Here is an 18540-nt window from a genome sequence, read left to right as displayed (position 1 = left end):
ATTGACTCAACAACAGCTGCTGCCCTGTACACTCTTCTGTCCTCACTCATTTTGGACGGGGGATTGCTGCAGCGTGTGATTTCCCCCTTCAACCCTCAAACCTGCCGTCTGCTCTGGTAAACACACACATCCACATGGTACACACAACACACACACACACTGGACGTGCTCGCCTACCAAGTTCTCCTCCTAAACGTCGTGGTACAATGTACTGCAGTTGAGTTATGATCCTGCCTACGCGCCTGGCGAATAAAGTTGTTGGGAGGAAGTAGGCTGCGACGTGTTTTCATTCGTGGGTTAAATGCGGCGCGGGCTCAGTCGGATACCTCAAACTCGGTGCGGATGCATGCTAACATAGGATGCCGTGTAATCCGAAGGGAGTGACTATTTACCTTTTGAGGAATACTTTGGAATTATCTCCTTTTCCTCTGCACCGTTCCGTGTCATTGTAAGTTCACTTCTGTTTTCAATGGTAAAACATATCCGCACTTTGCCCCTGTAAGGATAGTAAGGATATTTATTTTAAAATGTGCTTGTAAACCCTTTAACATCTGATGTGATATATGTCATAAACTATTAACCGGTGCTCAATGGGGAAAGTGCGCGTGTCATCATGCATGGCGTTTGGGAGTGTCGAGTTTGACAGTTTGACCCAGGAGGTATTGGTTTGACCATGGAGGTACTGGCGAGCGTAGGCCTAGTACATGATGTATCTCCTTGGTTTGATTCACTGAATACCTCTGGTGCAGTGGTGCTCATTCGTTATCGACTAGTATTAGTATTGACTGCACATGAAGACTGAGCATGATGCTGGTATATAAAAATAAAAAAACAGAGAAGGGGGAGAAGGAAGGAGAGATATTTAAAGATGAATGGAGTGATCTCTTGTATTAATAATTTAACCTTGTATTTTTGCATTTTTTATATAAAAGAATGAATAACTAGTATTGGTTTGAAAGATCAGAGTTTCAGAAATTTAATAGGCCTATATTATTCAGAAACTTAAAGATATTGGGCTGTGAGAATCTCACTATAAATATTCATTATGAAAAAGAAGTATAAGTGAAAATGGTTCTTGTCAATGAATGTTTGCTATAAAAGCAAATCTGTTTTAGTAGAAATCAAAATTGAGTTGAACTTCACGTGTGATTCAGCAATTCCACTTCCCCAGACAGAAATTTGTCATAAACAAATAAAGAAAGAAAGAAACCACAAGGTACTGGCTGATAAACTGATATCCTAAGCAAGCTGCAGCGCAAAATTAGACAATGCTCAATGGAGATGACTGCCATGTGCCTCAGCTGATTGAGTACTGGAATTGTATCTCTTTTAGCCAATCAGCTGTAAGCAATTCAATAAGTACTCCTGTTGCACCACTGTGCCATGCATGTGACATGCACTGTGACTGAATCTGATTCCTGTGTCATGATTCAAAGCATTTAAATAACTTTAGTGATATTAAAATTAACCTTGTCATCTGTAATGGAAGTGGGATTTTTCTTGGAAAAAAGAAGAAGTTTTGACTGGATCTCTTTCCAACTCAGCTGATAATATTCATCTCAGCTATCTCTTTCTGTTCCATCTTTGTCATTTATTTTTAAAGTATTCAATATATGGCATTAACTGCATGGCCCTATCTGATGCATTCAGTTTCTCTCTTCTCTCTCTATCTCAAGACTTTCAATTTGGTATAGATTTAGTGTTTTCTTCTATAAATATTTTTTGATCTATATTTTCTTGGTTTCTCAGGAAAATCTGCAAATTGGCTCTGTTTCTCCCAATAGAAGTGACAAAAGGAAAGAGAGGCAAAGAAGCAGCAGATAATATATATATTTTTTTCTTAATAGGGCCTACTATTTTGAACAGCTCAAGTCGCAGAGAATACAATGCTGTTTGAAGAGTTTATGCTTCTTTTTGCATAAGGGGTCTGAGGTGATAGACTAGCCAAGTTCTAATATGTCATGCAAGAACTATGTGGCAGATGACATTTAGAAATGACCCGTGCTATATTCCCTCTACTTCCTACAAATCCTCTGGTCTGGAATGTGTAAGTCAAGGGATAAACAAAGTTGAAGAGTGTCTGACTAAAAGTGTCTAATCTAAAATGTCATGATACAATTATTTCTCCCCTGTAGATGTTACCATACTCTGAGTTATTTATAATAATATTTCATGTCGAAATGAGATGGACTGAAATCTGTTTTTGTTGTTGTTTAAGATAAGGTGAACACTCAAGCCAACTTTCCCCACAAATAAGTTTTGTTGGTCAGGACTTCACAATGATCTGTCAATTATGTTAATGCCCAGTATACGTAACAGGAAAAAAAAAAGTTGTTGATGTTTGTTTACACAAGTGCAGTGTAGTAGAGCATTTATGTCAATACAATGGTTGTTTAAATATCATGAATAAATATGGTCTCCTCTTCTCAGAGTCGCCACCCAAGAGAGAAGCTTCTTGAATTGATAAGTTGTCCCTTGAAATATCCTTTGTGTAAATAGACCTTTTTGGTTTGGATGCTTCTAATGTTAATTTATATTTCAGCCCTGGAGGTGGGGTGGTGGAGGGGGCTTTAGTGTGCCTAAACAATAGCTGATTTATGCACTGACATAACCCATTGAATCATCTTTTCTTCTTATTTTGGAAGCCCCCTTCCCTCCCCTCCCCCCCCCCCCCCATCCCCATGGCTGACATTGGTTATACTTATAGTGTTTTAAAACCAAATAGTCTGTATAATGTGGACTGTAGCATTTAGTTCAGGGTATTACAAAACATATTCCCAAAATTTATTTGAATGGGCCGGCTGGTGAGGACTATGTACATGTGCTTTCAACACTGGCAAATAAGTTTGTAGGGCTCTGTCTTATCTCATGTCATATTTAGCGACTATTAAAAGGTGAATTTTTTAGACTTCCTGTAATATAGCATAGGGCCTCTTCCAGTATAAGAATGTAGTGTAAAACAGTGTAATGTGTGCTATGCAGGAGAGATACAAAACTGTATGTTGGGCACAGTAGCGGAATCGACCACCATAAACATTCTTGAAATACCAGATTCACACTTTGGTCTTCTAATGGGCCAGGTTAAAGCACCATAAACAGGGGACTTGTTTTGTGCAAAGTTGGCCAAGCCTGTCCCCACTTATTAAATACCAGGAGTTGTTTGTGTTTACTGCACCCCCCCCCCCCCCCCCACGTGTCACAACAAGCACAATTGTCTTTGTGGTCCGATAAATTTGTGGCATGTATGATATTCATGTAAATCTATTTCATTAAGGAAACTTCAATGGTAGTCACAGCTCCTGAGACAGAGATAAATTGGGTTTTGCTTTTGACTGTGTGATAGACTTGTCATCAAAGACCACAGCAAGCTACTGCCTTGTGAAGCGATGATTGTGATGAATAATTTCATCTAATGTTTTTGGTGCATAATTATGATAATATTAAATTAAATACAACATATTAGATACTATGAATAACAAATAATAAGAAAGTTCTCAGATTACAATCCATCACCCCCCCAAAAAAAAAAAAAAAAAAAAAGAAAGCTCATCAATTACAAAACAAACAAAAAACACAATGGTAATGATTATTACATGTAGATGAGTACCACTCTTTGTATGTGAAGAGTTTGTTTGCAAAAACCGATAAGTCCATATTTGTCAAATGGAGATATTTGCGATTAAATGTCAAGAAAAATAAAGAGAATAATAAGAAAAATTTGGCTTCTTTTGACCATAACTTCAAAAATATACCTCTATATGTAGTAACCAATATATCAATCATTTAAATGGTATTATTTTGTACCTTATGACAGAGACCGTACTTCAAAATCTTCAAAAATGGACTTATCGGTTTTTGCAAACAAACTCTTCATGTCTACTATTGTACAACATCTGTAAATTGAAATAACTTAGCAAGGAAGACAGTAATAACATATAAACATGGTGCAATACCATTAGCACACAAGGAACATTATACAATATGACAGTTCTCTAATTATAGTATTGTATAACATAATATGGATCATATTTACAGCAGTGTCAACTCATATTCCACGAATCAAGTTACGTCGCTGTATCGGGTATCTACAGATGTTATTCCTGTTGGCATACACCCATAGACATACAACACAGTGTAACGTTATCCGGGTACTGTGTCACTTGAGTTTTCTGAAACATGCGGAAGGATTAGAAAATGATGAAATGAAAAGTACTTCCTGTAGAACACATTCTGACCTGAGTGCTTTGAATTACAAATTTTGATGTCTCCAGGGACTTCATCTGTATTGTCTCTGCATTACCTTTGGCAATCAGTGCTATAGAGGGAAAACTGTAGCATACAAGGCATGTGAAAAGATGTAACGACATTTCTTGCATTGCATGCTTGATAGGCAGGCCTGCCACAGGACAATTAAAGGGATAGTATAGGATTGGAGATGAGGACAGGGCTTTGAACTTTTTGTGAGATACCAAGAAACCACTCGTGAAATACTACAGAGCATACCATTCTAAGAGGAATTCAAAGTTTATTTGATGAAAATTGGTTTTTGAATGGCTGAGACACCTAAAAACAAAGTAAATCAAAGCAACCATAGTAAAAGGTAGGTCCTACCTTTTATTAGGATCACTCTGTTTTGGATATCTCAGCCATTTCAAAACCAATTTTCATCAAATAAACGGTGAATTCCTCTGGGAATTACATGTTCTTTCATAATCATCAGAGGTTTCTGGTTATTTCACAAAAAAAAAAAATGTTAGAAATGTGAAATTAGGCCTAACCAAAACTACACGATCCCTTTAATAGAGTTTTGTCTGTGACCCACATTTCAAGCAAGCAGAAGATAATCAGGGCTATGCAAAGGAAGTTCTTGACCTGTCGGCAGTATCAGAGGGTGAAAAAAAAAGTAATCAAATGAGTCAAACCCAGCTGTGAATTCAGTTTTGGGGTTGATTTCTCCTCTGTCTGTTTATCTCCCTCTCCTTCTCGTCTGTTTGTCTGTCTGTCAGTTTGGCTGTCTCCATCATCTCTCTCCCTCTCTATCTCTCATTCTCTCTGTCTGTCTGTCTGTCTGTCTATCTTGTTATCTGCTCCTCTCTTTATCTCGCTCTCTCGCTCGCTCTCAATAGGAATGCTTTGTGTGAGTCATCAGTAGAGATCAGGGATGCGTGATCACATTGTCAAGGTCACTCATGGCATACATGATTTGTTTAGGAAATGTGTAGCCTCTTGACTGTCCACACATGACAGATATAATGTAAAACCAGGTCACTTGAGTTGAGCTTAATTGCAGATGCCTGTCAAAGGTTGTAGAATTCAATTATGGGTCATATTCATAATTGTCATATTGTGCATGACTGATTCTTGTCTTGTTTTGTTTTGGTTGGTTTTTTATTGTGGCTTGAGACAAAATGGATTGATCTGTCTCCTGTCCCTTTGCAAATTTTATTAGGTTCCCTTTTTTTATCTTTGAACACTTCCTCAGTTAAAAAGATTTCCTAATTAGATTGTGACTCTGACAGTTGTGATTACCAGAATTAGTCCTGATGACTGGTTGGTAGCTAAGGGAAATCTCCCTGGAGGAACTTATCTCTCTCTCTCTCTCTCTTTTTTTTTTCTACACCTCTTCCAAATAACCAAGTAATTTAATGTGAACATGATCTTGTGTCTTAAAAATGTGTTTGCGGATATATCTACCTTGAGTATATTGTTATGTGCCTGAAAAAATGATGTGAATGCACGCAAGCAAGTAATATACCTTACTCACTCATGTGCTTTATAAGATTCCAGGCACTCGACAATATATTTAAGAATGGTATCATGAAGAGATCTGTATTTGTATGTAAGTGCACATATACTAGTTTAACACAAGATAGCTCTATTATAATTATTGTTCTCCATAATTGCTGTTATGCATCTCAGTTCACTGGGATCTTGTGAAGTTGTAAACCGAATACAATGATAAAGTACTATTAAAAAAAAACCTTACTGAAGATATTAATGTTATACTGTTAGCAACTTGACAGTGGAATTAGGAATTCGGATTAGTCTCATTGTTGCATGCTTCGAAGAAAAAGAGAGAAAATTGTAAATTTTCAAAATATCAACATTCTCCATGAAAAGAAAAAAAAACCTCACATGAGCTGTGCCAGTGTCCCTGTGTGTTTGGGATTCAGTGTCACATTTAAAGTTAAAGATTAAGATCATTCTAGATAACATTTCAGCCAAGACCCCAATTCTAGTAAATCTCTATTGGCTGTGGGAAATGAATATCAATGCTTTTTTTAATGGTTAATCAATGTGTAGATTGTCTTCCACATGTCTGAGATTTCTGGGTTGATGGCAATATATGACATTTATATCTCATGAATTAAATATTATTGCAAAGTTGTAAATGATATGTCTGTGTGTTAATTTGTGGATTTTCCAACACTGTACGATGTGAAAACTACCTTTAAGACCCTTCATGTTTGTCATCATTGAGTAATTAGTCATGTTCCTTGCCTTCCATCACCCTCCACTGACACACATGGCTTTCATATTTGGGGAAATTGACATTCACTTGAAGTGCTTGTCATATTAATTCAATAGATGAAGCATGTTAGAAAAAATGTGACCTAATATCAGGATACTTCCACCGAGGGAAATGAAATTAAAGACTGGTATACTAGTACCATGCCTTTAATATGTTGTTACATCGCCTGTAGTAGGCCACAAACAAAACTTCATACTGATGCACAATTGATGTGAAACAGCAGTTTTGTGTCACTCCTTATCAAACCTTGAATGTTTAAAATCTATCGTTGATGAATTGTTTATGACTGCCTGCAAATGTAGCCATGTTCTACAAACACTTTTGTCCTTATTGTTTTTATCTTTCTCATGAAATTCAATTTGTGCCATTTCTGATAGATAGACTTTCATCATTTCAGCCTTTGGTGACTCATCTTAGATATTTTCATCATAATATCTTGTCTATTCAGCCACTTTTGAAACAAGCGCATCATTGAGACAACTTACAAGTGCTTAAAATAGCGCTGGTATAGCTATTGTGTCATACCAATGTTGATGCTTGGAGCAATCGCAGCCCTCCTGCTGAGACGTTTGGGAATTCATAACTTCTTAAAGGGATGGTACAGTTTTGGTGGAGATGAAAATTGGGCTTTAACTTTTTTGCGGGATACCAAGAAAACACTTATGAAATAGTACAGAGCATACAATTTTAAGAGGAATTCAAAGTTTATTTGATAAAAATCGGGTTTGGAATAGCTGAAACATCCAAAAACAAAGTAAAACAAAACGATCGTAATAAAATGTGGGTCCCACACTTTATTAGGATCGCTATGTTTTGGATATCTCGGCCATTTCAAAACCAATTTTCATCAAATAAACATTGAATCCCTCTTGGAATTGCATGTTCTTTCATATTTCATTAGAGGTTTCTCACTATCTCACCAAAAAATGATAAAAACCTGAAGTTAAATCTCAATCAAAACTGTACGATCCCTTTAACACATTGAAGACGTGTCTCAAATATACTCGGGCAGGTGTCCAAGGGAAATTCATGTTTGATATGGCAATTCTCAATTCAGCTCGTCCTCAACGTATTGAAACAATGACGTCCAATGAAAAACAAGGATGTCACATGACAGCTATAGTATTACAGGGAAGCTGTCAAATGCATGGTTTGTTGATGTTCAGGATCCATTTAAAGTTCAGCAACTGGGAGGCAAGGCCAAAGTGATTAAAAGGCTATTTATATTTCACACACAGGGGCTTTAATAATTGTGGACTTGCATGCCAAACTGTTGCCTGTCATAAACACAAATGTAATGTTCGCCATATGTACAACGTGTAGGCCTGCATAAACTGTGTGCAAGATGAGAAATTGCTTCTTGATAAGAGGTTATTCCAATTTCTCATTTTCTCACTATGAAACTCGATTGCAAATTTAACCATAATAACCTAAATTGTCTTGCATGTCGCGATATGCGATGTGTATGTACATAATTAATGTATCTATGTATGTGTACATGTTTTGTGTTACATATTATGTAGGCTTATATATTGCAATTTGCTACTCCATGCACCCATAATACATAGTGGCTTGCACAGCATTGAATATTGGCTTTTACAGGACGTTGTTATTGCCCTTTTGTTAACAGTTCACCTAATTTGTGGTGAATAGAAATTCTCAATTAGTTTTTGATCATGCTGAACAAATCTATTCAATTCATCTTCAAAAAACAATACAAAGCAAAATCACCAAACCCTATTCACTGTCAAAACTGCTGGAAAGCTAACACTAGATAGAAGTCTCAAATTTCTTAATTCTGATCAATGAGAAATTGAGTAAGGATTGTTTTTGACTTGCGACTATTCTATGCTCTTCCCAAAATGAATACAATGTTTGAGTGATGCTTAAGTTTCCATTCCCTTTGCTTGAAGTAATGTTGCCAACAAAAAAATGTGTGAAGTTCAAAATAGCATAATGAGTTTTTGTCACCACAGAACAGTTGTCCATGCAATTTGCAATGAATAAAGTCAGCAAGTAAACTTTGAAAGTTAAAAATAGTATGAGCCTTTGTCATTGTACATGTATTAGCCTGGCTGCATGCAACTGTGGCTATGTTGTAGAAAGTGCTTATTTGGTGTGGTACATGTGGCTGGATTTCAAATGTCAATTGGGAGTTAAAAACTTAATCTCTTTCTCATTGCAAAGTGTCTCAGAAGAGACTCATTGCAATTTGAAGTACTACACTCTGGTCTGTGCTTCATCTTGTTATGTTTGGCATGGTTTTTAGGCACAGCTGCTTATCAGTTGACTTCTACCGATATGTCATGCTTTTCTTTCTTTTTTCAGTGTTCATAATTTGCTGTGGGTTGCTGGGATTTTTGCTGTGAATTTTATTGACCTACATGTACGTGCATAGATGCCTGGGGGTCGGTATCTGTAAATGGGCATTTGTCTAGGGCCTGTTTACTTGTGTGGACAGGGACTTCATATTGATCTTTTCAACCAACTGGAGCTTTAGTGAAGATCCGGGAAGTCTGTGGGGTCAGATGGCTAAATGGGATTTTGTGTCTCTATTTCCATATTTTCCATCAGCCAGCCTTCTTGCCTTCTGGCAATGTTTGGCTTAGAAGCACTCTGTTTTCCCAGGCCAGCTAGAGCAGTGTTCTCAAGTTCATATCTCATCTCCTTCCACTTCCCAAGGATCAAAACCTGTCTTTGAACCAGGTAATCCCCCTTTGATGCTCAAGAAACCACAGGAGGATAAATTCTGGAGTTCAGTGAATGGCTTGTTATCAGCATCTTGAGGGTACATTTCAGACTCATACTTTACGTTTTATGTAAGTGTGATATTGGTTTATAACCACCTACCCTTCCTTTTGATATGGTTTTTCATGTTCAGTATGTGTTTGTATCCTCTGTTACAGCACACTGTCAGTTGTCGTATCAGGCTTCCAGGTTTATTGTAAAATTGATTTAACAGTATTCAAAACTTTTATATATATGCACACTTTCTAAAATCCTTTTTGGCATTAGTTGTTATCATTTGTCAGTCTAGCATTCTTGTTCAATAGATTTTTTTTTTTTCATGGCCTGCCAATCCTCCAGGTGTAAAAATGTATGATTCATATCACAATGAACATTGTATGTCAGTAGGCTTTAGGCACCATGTGTTGATAATAGTAGGCTCACAGGAGGCCAAAAATGCCTGAAAATAGACCGGATATATCGTTCGTAGATATGATTCAATTTTAGCTTGTACCCTGTAGTCTCAGACAGGAAAAAGAGGGGCTTTAGAAGGGTTGCTCTTAGAATAATGTGTAGCCAATACCAAAACACCCATTCCAACTTCAGATGAAGTGTGTAATAGCATTTCAAAAACTGCATGTCAACACTTTAAATTCCTAGCTTTTTAATTGGTTCCTCTCACATATTTCTTTGTGTGTACATGATTTTATATTTCTTTGTGTGTACATGATTTTATATTTCTTTTGGACTAAGCAAATATTCAAATGAACTAAAAATATGACTGGCAATTCAAAGAATATCTGAAAATATAGATCAGAATCTATTACATCATAGCCCTAATTGACAACCCTATCACAGGTTGACTGGACATTAGTGCAGTATTTTTCAGAATAGCATCAGCCAAATTATGTAACTGAAACTACATTTAGCAGTGAAAAATGAATGTACAACGAGTCGTAGATTGTATCAAGATTGTCACTTTAATTTTTTGCAAAGCAGCTACTAGTTCCATTTATATAGAATGCAATGTACTTTGTATGTTGTAAGGATGCAATGATATTATGTGAAAACTGTTTGATACATCGTATGATAATTGATATAATTTTTACCTGGTGAACTGTTGATTTTCAGAATGAAGAAAAAAAGAACACCCAAATAATATGTCAAACCTTCGTTATGTACTTCAAGTTAATGCCTGTACCATTTTCAGATGCTATTTTTGAAGGTTTGGTACATTATCATGATTATCATACAAGAGAGAAATAAAGCATGTACAGTAATATCCCTTATGTGGTATGACCTGATCACTGCATTGGCTCTTTGTATGGCCTAAAGGCTACTAAGGTACATTCTCCACAACAATCATACTTTTGACAGAACCAGCCTGCATTGTATCTAGTCACATGTTGCTCACCTCGCTTTTATTGGGCTGTTGCTATCATGTGTACTATCCTTTCTGGAGGACCAGCAAGTTTCTGTCGAGGTCAGCTTTCAGTTTGGGAATACAGTTTGTACATCTAGTGTTTTTTTTCCTGTATCTTCTTGTGTAGTATATGAATTAGATGTCCTGTTTAGCTGACCAAAGTGTTAAGTCATGCAATCAGTTGCCATTTCGAGGTACTGTGCATATACTGTAAATCGAAGAATGTTCGCGTGCATTTTAATTTTGCAAATTTCGCGAGTGCCAAGATTCGCAAAATTAAAATGCACACGAAAGTTCTTGTCTGCACTGTATGCATTGAAAGCCAGTTGCAATTCACGAAAATTTCATGCCACGAAAAAGACCATTGGCTCCAATTCGCAAAAAATTCATGCCGCGAATATATCATGTTTAACAGTATCACTCCTAGTGTGTGATGTTTGTGATTGAGGGCCAGAAATATTCTGTCCAAAGAACATCTGCTGATGAAGATTCGGGTCAAGCTTTCCTAGTTTAGTAAAAAGAGAAATGAATGGATAATGACATATTTAGTAATTAATCAATGTATTGGGATAGGAAAAGATATAAAGTAAAGACCTGTTCGCACACACTCCCAAAATGAACAGTTACAGCTTAACAAGAATATTTGAAACACTATGCAAATTGCAACCCTTATGTGTAGGTACACACAAACAAAAATCACTAACTGTCACAGTTCACATTGCAACATAAAAATCAGTCCGTCTTAAAAAATTTAGGAAACCCTTGATTGCATTGCCTTATGAAGTCTACACAAGAGGGTGTTTGTGGTCTCACTCTGGTCATTGTGTTCAAAGAATTACTGTATATGCTGAATATTTTGTGAGGTTTCTATTTTCATGAGTTTTGCAAGTCAGCTGCTATTTGCGAATTTGAATACACGCAAAAATATTGACTTTGATCTCGACATGAATGTGACGTGCATGCATTTATTTATCCATTTAGTAGGCCTACTGTACTCCTCATAGCGAATTCAACCATTCATGAAAACAATTTGCGAAACATTAGACTTGCTAGATATGTGGTGTAGCCTATACTGTACCATGCTTTCTCTCAGTTGAATGGCTTTTTTTCTTAAGACTGTGTGAACAGTACCAAATAAGATTTATTTTTGCAGTGCTGCCCAGCTATGTTAGGCCTAACTCTTGCATGTGAATGGGCCTGTAATGTCTGAAGCTTGCCTCATTTGCCTTCTTGAGAAGGTATGCAGTATGTTTACATCATCATGGGAGCCAGACGATTTCGGTAATCACACCATCTGATTTTGCCATCAAGACCCTGTCATGGTGTGTAGGGAGGAGAGAGGCATAGATTTCTCACCTCCATCATAAGAGTGTACTTGCACTGACCCTGCATTCGCTCCCTTGCCTACTGCAATGTCCAGCAGCCAAAGTGCTTTGACCTTTGACCTCAGAATGTCAGTCAACAAGGCCATCAGGCCATCTGCTAAAAACATGGCTATTTCAACACTTTCTGTACAGAATGTTTAAACAGGGAGGTCACCTCCCTGGTTTAAAGCATCTGTCATCCGGATGGGATGTTTTCGTATCATAGGAGGCTGGAATGGAACTTTGCATACTTGCTTTTGTAATATGAGCAGAGAGGAGAGAGACACATTGTTTGTACCACAAAGTAGTTTATAGGGGCCTATATTTTGTTCCTATAACTGGAAAGAGTAGAAATCTCATATATTTTCATTATTGCCGAAGAGGGGGAGGGGGAAGGGGAGGGGGAGGATGCTGGGGACTTCAGTATGCCTTACAGTGTAGTTACTGACATAGCAATGCACCTGACTCATTGCATAACCTTTGAGTCATCTTTTCTTCTTATTTTGGAAGCCCCCAGTTATGGCTGACATAAGTTACAGTGTTTTAAAAGTGAATAGTTGATATCTTGATATTGATGTCCTGCAAGCAAGTACTGAAGTATTTGTGAAGACAATCATTGCATGTCTGTGCTCTAGCAATTTGATATTAATAAGAAATGTTGTGCTGTGAGACATACTTGTGAAAAGATGACTGCGCATGACATATTTACTAGGTGTGCTACAGTTTAAATGAAATAAACAATTCATACAACCTTGTAGCGCAAAAGCAGACCACAGTACATCCTCTTCAATCGCTCACACTTATCAGTGGGTCCTATAGTGGCAATGTGTCCTGTGAGCTTGTAAGATTTCTTGAAAAAAAGGCATATTTTGCATATTCTTGATAAGTTCTTTGTGCTGTCCTATTTAAATCACCATGGACTCTGCCCTTTTCCACTCTGATGATCAGAACCTTTCAATCTGGGTGATGGAATGTCCTCTGTCTGTTTCCATCAAGCATGTGTAGATTTGTAAGAGGCTCTCATTACACTAATCTTGTCAAATGGCTAGTTCATTTCCTAGGCACTCTGTTTAACAGGAAATACCTCATCCTGCCTGGAACGGCCTGCGATAGTCTCACGCATCTGCCTACAAATTCAAATTCTAACTTATTCTCACACACACAAAAAAAGATGAAAGATACAAAATTTGAAATGCAATCCTATTCTCGTTGTTTTTACAGTGATTTAAGGATTTGGCTGAGTGCTACATCTGTACAGCTGTAAAATATAAACAGTCAGCTGGAAAAAATGAAATCACATAACTTAAACTGTCAAATGGCTAAAAAAAAATGGCTTGAATGCCATGAATTTTACTTGAGAAAGACTAGTGATATTGGTTTTTTTTTTTCTGGGCATGGCAGGCATGCATTTCATAAGAAGAAGAAGAAGAAGAAGAAGAAGAATATAGTAGCAATATAATATGAGTCTGATAAGTAATATGATGAAAATCTGTAAGAGTTTTGTCTATAGGTGTATAGGAAAAAGTCTACCTTGTGCATGACTTTAGTGATCCATGTTTCATGTAGGCCTATAGATAGTACATAGGAAGGATATTGTCAGTTGAGGATAATATGAATGCTAACTCTGTAAAATATATATATAATTATTAAATCTGGAAATATAAAGAATCTGCATCTCTGATTCTGTAATCTAATACACCTGTCTGTGTGTTATACAGAATAAGAGGTAATTGGTTTGGAGATTGCAGGGCATGAAGGAGAAAAGAAATGTTGTATTGACTCCACATGTAAGAATCTATATAAACACAAATTTAAAGCAAACTTACACGTATGTAGATGTGGAGATAGATGGTTGGAAACCTCTTTCAATATTTCCCAGCCATGCCATGAAATTTGTGGAATATTTAATATATTTATATAGTCATTATGAAGCATTGTCTTTTGGTTCATTTTCCCAAAGAGCGTATGAGGCGAGCATAATTGATTTGACAACAGCTGTATCACCCAGTTGAAGGTTTTCAGTTAATGGATGTGATCACCAGAAGCACTTTCATCAATAGCAACCTTGATAAACAAAATATTGATGAATACTGACTGACCAAGCATTATGTTTTGGCGCTATTGTGGTTCTTCTGGTGTTCGATCTTTGTTTAAAGTGACAGCTACTATATTCACAATGGTGAGACCATGTTGTCCCGGTGTGAATGTAGCGCTGAACTAATGTTGGCCGTGTAATGGCTGTGCAGTGACACAGAAGACAAATGATGCAGCTGGTGGAACAATAACTCCATGTGGCAACAGCTGCTCCCGGTTTACAACAATAAACTGCTGACTAAGCCATATCTGGATCTACGGGGACAGGGGGAGCACTCTTCTGATGTCCGATATTTTGGTGATCTCTGTTATCCTCTTCACAATTTTAAATAATAATTATTGTCCTCAGAATGATATTGGTTCTAAAGGTGGTAGCATTTCAGTGTAGATTATGAAATATGTTTTTTTGCAAAACTTTCATTATGTTGATTGAAATTCAGCTAGGGTAAAGAGGTGTCATTTTGATTTCTTCAGTTTTCTTCAGAACATACAGTATGCTGATTTTCTACTGGAAAACTTGTGGGAAATGGGCATGTTACATCTGTCTGGAAGAGCGTGGGGGCTTAGTCATTTGATAAATGAACTCTGCTGTCAAAAGGAATGGTATAATTTACACATGTATCTGCACTGCCATCAAAGATTCAGTCTTTCACTATGTAGAACATGAAATCTTGGGATACATGAGGTAATGCCGGGTGGCTCCATATTGTACAGTCACCATTTCACAGCTGTCGTGTGATATTCCAGGGTGTCTATATTCACTTTTTTTGACACTCCAGTCATGTCTGGTCACTCAGGTGATGGAGAAATAAATGTATACATTCTATGTTTTATCTGCTGTGAAGAGATGAGAAAGCACTATCAACCAGCCACACCTCATGATGCTGGTAGAGTGTACAGGCTGTAGAGCTATATAATGTCACCATGGAGTTACTGTAGCCCCATGACGTTGCCATCACCATCACCATCCTCATCATCATCATCCTCCTCCTCATCATCATCCTCATCCTCTGAGAATTCCTACCGTACTTGCCCTGTTGGTGAGGATTAGTGTGGTGCGAGATGCATTCGCAGCCATCCACGGCAGCATTCACCGATAAAGGGATATGGGTGGCTGGCCGGGACAGACATCAATAGACGGTCAACTTTGTCAACCATGCATGGTTTCATCTCTTAAAGGGACTCACTAGTCATAAAGGGAACAAAGATTATGTAAAGTCAATGAAATGGGGGCATAATGTTTCCTGTTCGTCTTCACGGAGAAGAAGATAAAACTTCTGCATTAGGAAGCAGTCACTTGATGATGTCAAGTCCCTACATTGACAATAACAGGCCCCCTTTAGATTGGCATTCAAGTTTTAGTCATGTGATGATGCATTATACTTGATCCTTCTCTAATAGTCCAACCCTCACCCTGCAAATTGTGTCACATGCCTCTCTCAATACCCTCTTTCATTATCAGTTTATGCAACTCTGCCGTAATTATGCTTCACAGACACTGGTTGCCACTGATATTTGATATTCCAGTTCAGTAATCAAGTTTTACTTTCCAGGGTGAGTTACAATTTTATACGATGTATGTGCCTGTCAGAGTAACAATGAAATTGTCCTGCACACTATGCAGACTCAGCTGTAAAGACTTGTGACTTATATACTGAACCATAGGACCTACACTATATTTTTTCTTACCAATTCTGCTTGAATGATTAAGTGAAAGTTGCAGTGTTTAAATTGAATTTATCATTCTCATAGTGAGATTAAAATATGATCTGATATGAATTTTGTGTTCTGTAGATATATTCTTGGTGGTTAAGTGTGGTATCATATCTCTGTTATATCTTGAGCAAAGTTATGGAGGAAAAAAATGTCTGTCTAAAATATGGTAGATGAAAACAATTTTAAACACATGAAAACAGTTGTATAGCAATGGGGACTATGGCATATCGTTTGTCATACTGAGAGTTCTTATGTTATGAAAGCCAGAATATTTGACAAAATTTAAGTCTCATGTCAGTCTGACAGGTTGTTGTTGTTGTTTTTTTTTCATGTAAACATTCTATAGATTCAAGATACAAAATACTATCAGTAGAATATAAATAGAAACAGTACCGGTATATACATACAATTACCAAGTATTGAACAAATTATGTGAACAAAGAGCATCCATGCTCATCTTATTTTGTAGGCTGTAACCCTGACGAAGTTTGTCCCACATACTCACTGGATGATGGTATGAAAGGAGAATCATAAGTCAGTTACTTTACCATACAGATAGTGTTGAAAGTGTTTGCTCTGTGCACTTCTAAGATTTATTTCCTAATCATACTTGTGTAAAGATGTCGCATTATAGACTATTGTGTAGAGTCTCAGTCACATAGTGGTGCATTCAACAGCTGGTGTGTGTACCAAAGTATCATGAATTAGTATAAATGTGATAGAAAGGGGATTTAGAGGGTGTACTCGAGAGGAGTGAATAGAGACATTGTACTCAAGGCTTTGAATGGTGGTAGGAGGGATGTGAGGTAGGTGCAATAATAGCAGCTTAGATGTTGCTTTGTGAATATTGTCATTGAGGGACGGTATGAAGACCCTCATAAAAGTGCAGTTTCATTTTGGCTTGGGATTGCATGGAATCTTATGTCCAAGTGAAGGTGCTCGATGCAAGTCTCTCTGTCTCCATTGGCCTCAATCAACATAATTTGGGCTTCAGTTTGAAGCATGGAATTGTGAGGTTGTGTGGAGCTGTCACTAAAAGCATCCTTATTCAAGGGCCCTCATGTTGTTGTTTATACTGGCCAATCAGTGGCCATCATGAGCAAAGGCTGAACGTGTCAGCGAAAGGGCCTTTTGAGATCTGCAAATGTGATTATTATTCATGAGTCGGAAGAAAAAGCCCAACCAGTGCAACACTCAGGATCTGAAGAAATTGCAACATTAGCCCATCGACCACAAGTGCAAATAGCATCTGGGCAATTCCACGGTAACTGACGTTACACGTAAGGATTTTCATGAAATTGTTTACCTTGTAGTTATGTGAATGAAAGCACCTTGGGCTTGCAATTAGCATTGATGAATAAGTTCATGAGAATGAAGAAATAGGTGGAAAGTTTTTCTCTCAAACTGCATTTCTTATCACATAGCAAGTGAAAATGTGTCGGTAACTGACGTTACGGAAAAAGGACATGGGAAATTATGGTGTAGATGAAAATGGAAATATCTCATGTCCCTGACTTTTAGCCTTTATGTGTTTAATATGGCAATACACCTAGGTTCTTAGGAACAGGTGTGCAAAATAATGTGCACTTTAGATATTTCCTTTTAGCACCACGCCAATTTCAGTGAAGGCATTACGGTAACTGACGTTACGTAACTGACGTTACGCTTACATTTGCCATAGGGTTTACACATGCAAAATCATGATTGGGAATAGCTATGTGATATTTCATAATTCTGACCATTCAGAATGATTTGGTTGATATGGAGTCATACCTTGGTTTATCAGTCATAAATACACAATGAAATGAAACAGTATTCCATTTTCTTCGTGTTCTATGAAAACTTAAAGGTAAACATGTCAGTAACTGACGTTACGTAACTGACGTTACACATACTTTGCTGTGGGGTTTACAGAGAACTAATCTATTTAACATGTTATTATACTGCTACAATGTACCAGTGACAATCCCAGGCAACTACAGCAACAAATTAAAACAAAATCTAAAGACACAAATAATATTGGGTGGGCCCTTATAGGGGGCACCCCCCCCCCCCCCCCCCATGCCATAGCACAGTTGGGCAAAAATAATGTAAATGCACAAGAGGATATATCTTGACATTTGTCTGAAGATTTAATATTTATTCAACATTTATGATTACACAGAGCCATTAATAGATTAAGCAGTTCCAAGTATAAATATATTGACGTGGCTAAGGGCTTTTTTTGTTTGTTTGTTTGTTTTTTTATGAACAGGAAAGTTTTTATCTACAAATTGTACATAGAGTGCTCCACCCATAATACCTTGTAGTACTACACAAAACATGGATATTTTTGTACTTGAAAAAAATATCAAATTATCTTCCAGGTCATGGGGGAAAAAACATGTATCAACTCATAAATATACATAAATATGTATGAAATCTATTGTGATATATTTCTCCTTCTTTTCTTTATTTTACTCCTGATGATCTCCATCATCAATTGATTTGAATGAAAAGTGTCGCACTTTTAATATTTCTCTGTGAAGAAGAAAAATAAATGCTTTTTTGGTCAAAAGAGCATTATTGTTTTATTCCTAGCTTGAAGTAATTTAACTGTTTTTCTTTTCCTTTTCACTGATATATCACGGCTTGCAAATACATTCGAGATACCAAGAAATCGGACTTTGCAACGAAAGAATACT

General features: G+C 37.1%; 1 protein-coding gene across 1 annotated transcript in view; it reads left to right on the top strand.

Moving 5' to 3' along the window:
* Positions 1 to 253: 253 nt before the first annotated feature.
* Positions 254 to 18540, top strand: part of LOC139728092 (tripartite motif-containing protein 2-like) — an 84715-nt gene continuing 66428 nt past the window's right edge. Inside the window, exon 1 of the mRNA XM_071639055.1 lies at positions 254 to 448. The gene's annotated coding sequence lies outside the window, so the exon portion shown is untranslated. The remainder of the gene's footprint in view (positions 449 to 18540) is intronic.

Source organism: Diadema antillarum, unplaced genomic scaffold (genome assembly GCF_040938485.1).
Source record: "Diadema antillarum isolate AM-2024a unplaced genomic scaffold, OU_Dant_1.0 seq00000163_RagTag, whole genome shotgun sequence".
NCBI classification, from domain to species: Eukaryota; Metazoa; Echinodermata; class Echinoidea; order Diadematoida; family Diadematidae; genus Diadema; species Diadema antillarum.
Note: the sequence above shows the minus strand (reverse complement) of the source record. Positions and strands in the feature narration are given on the sequence as shown.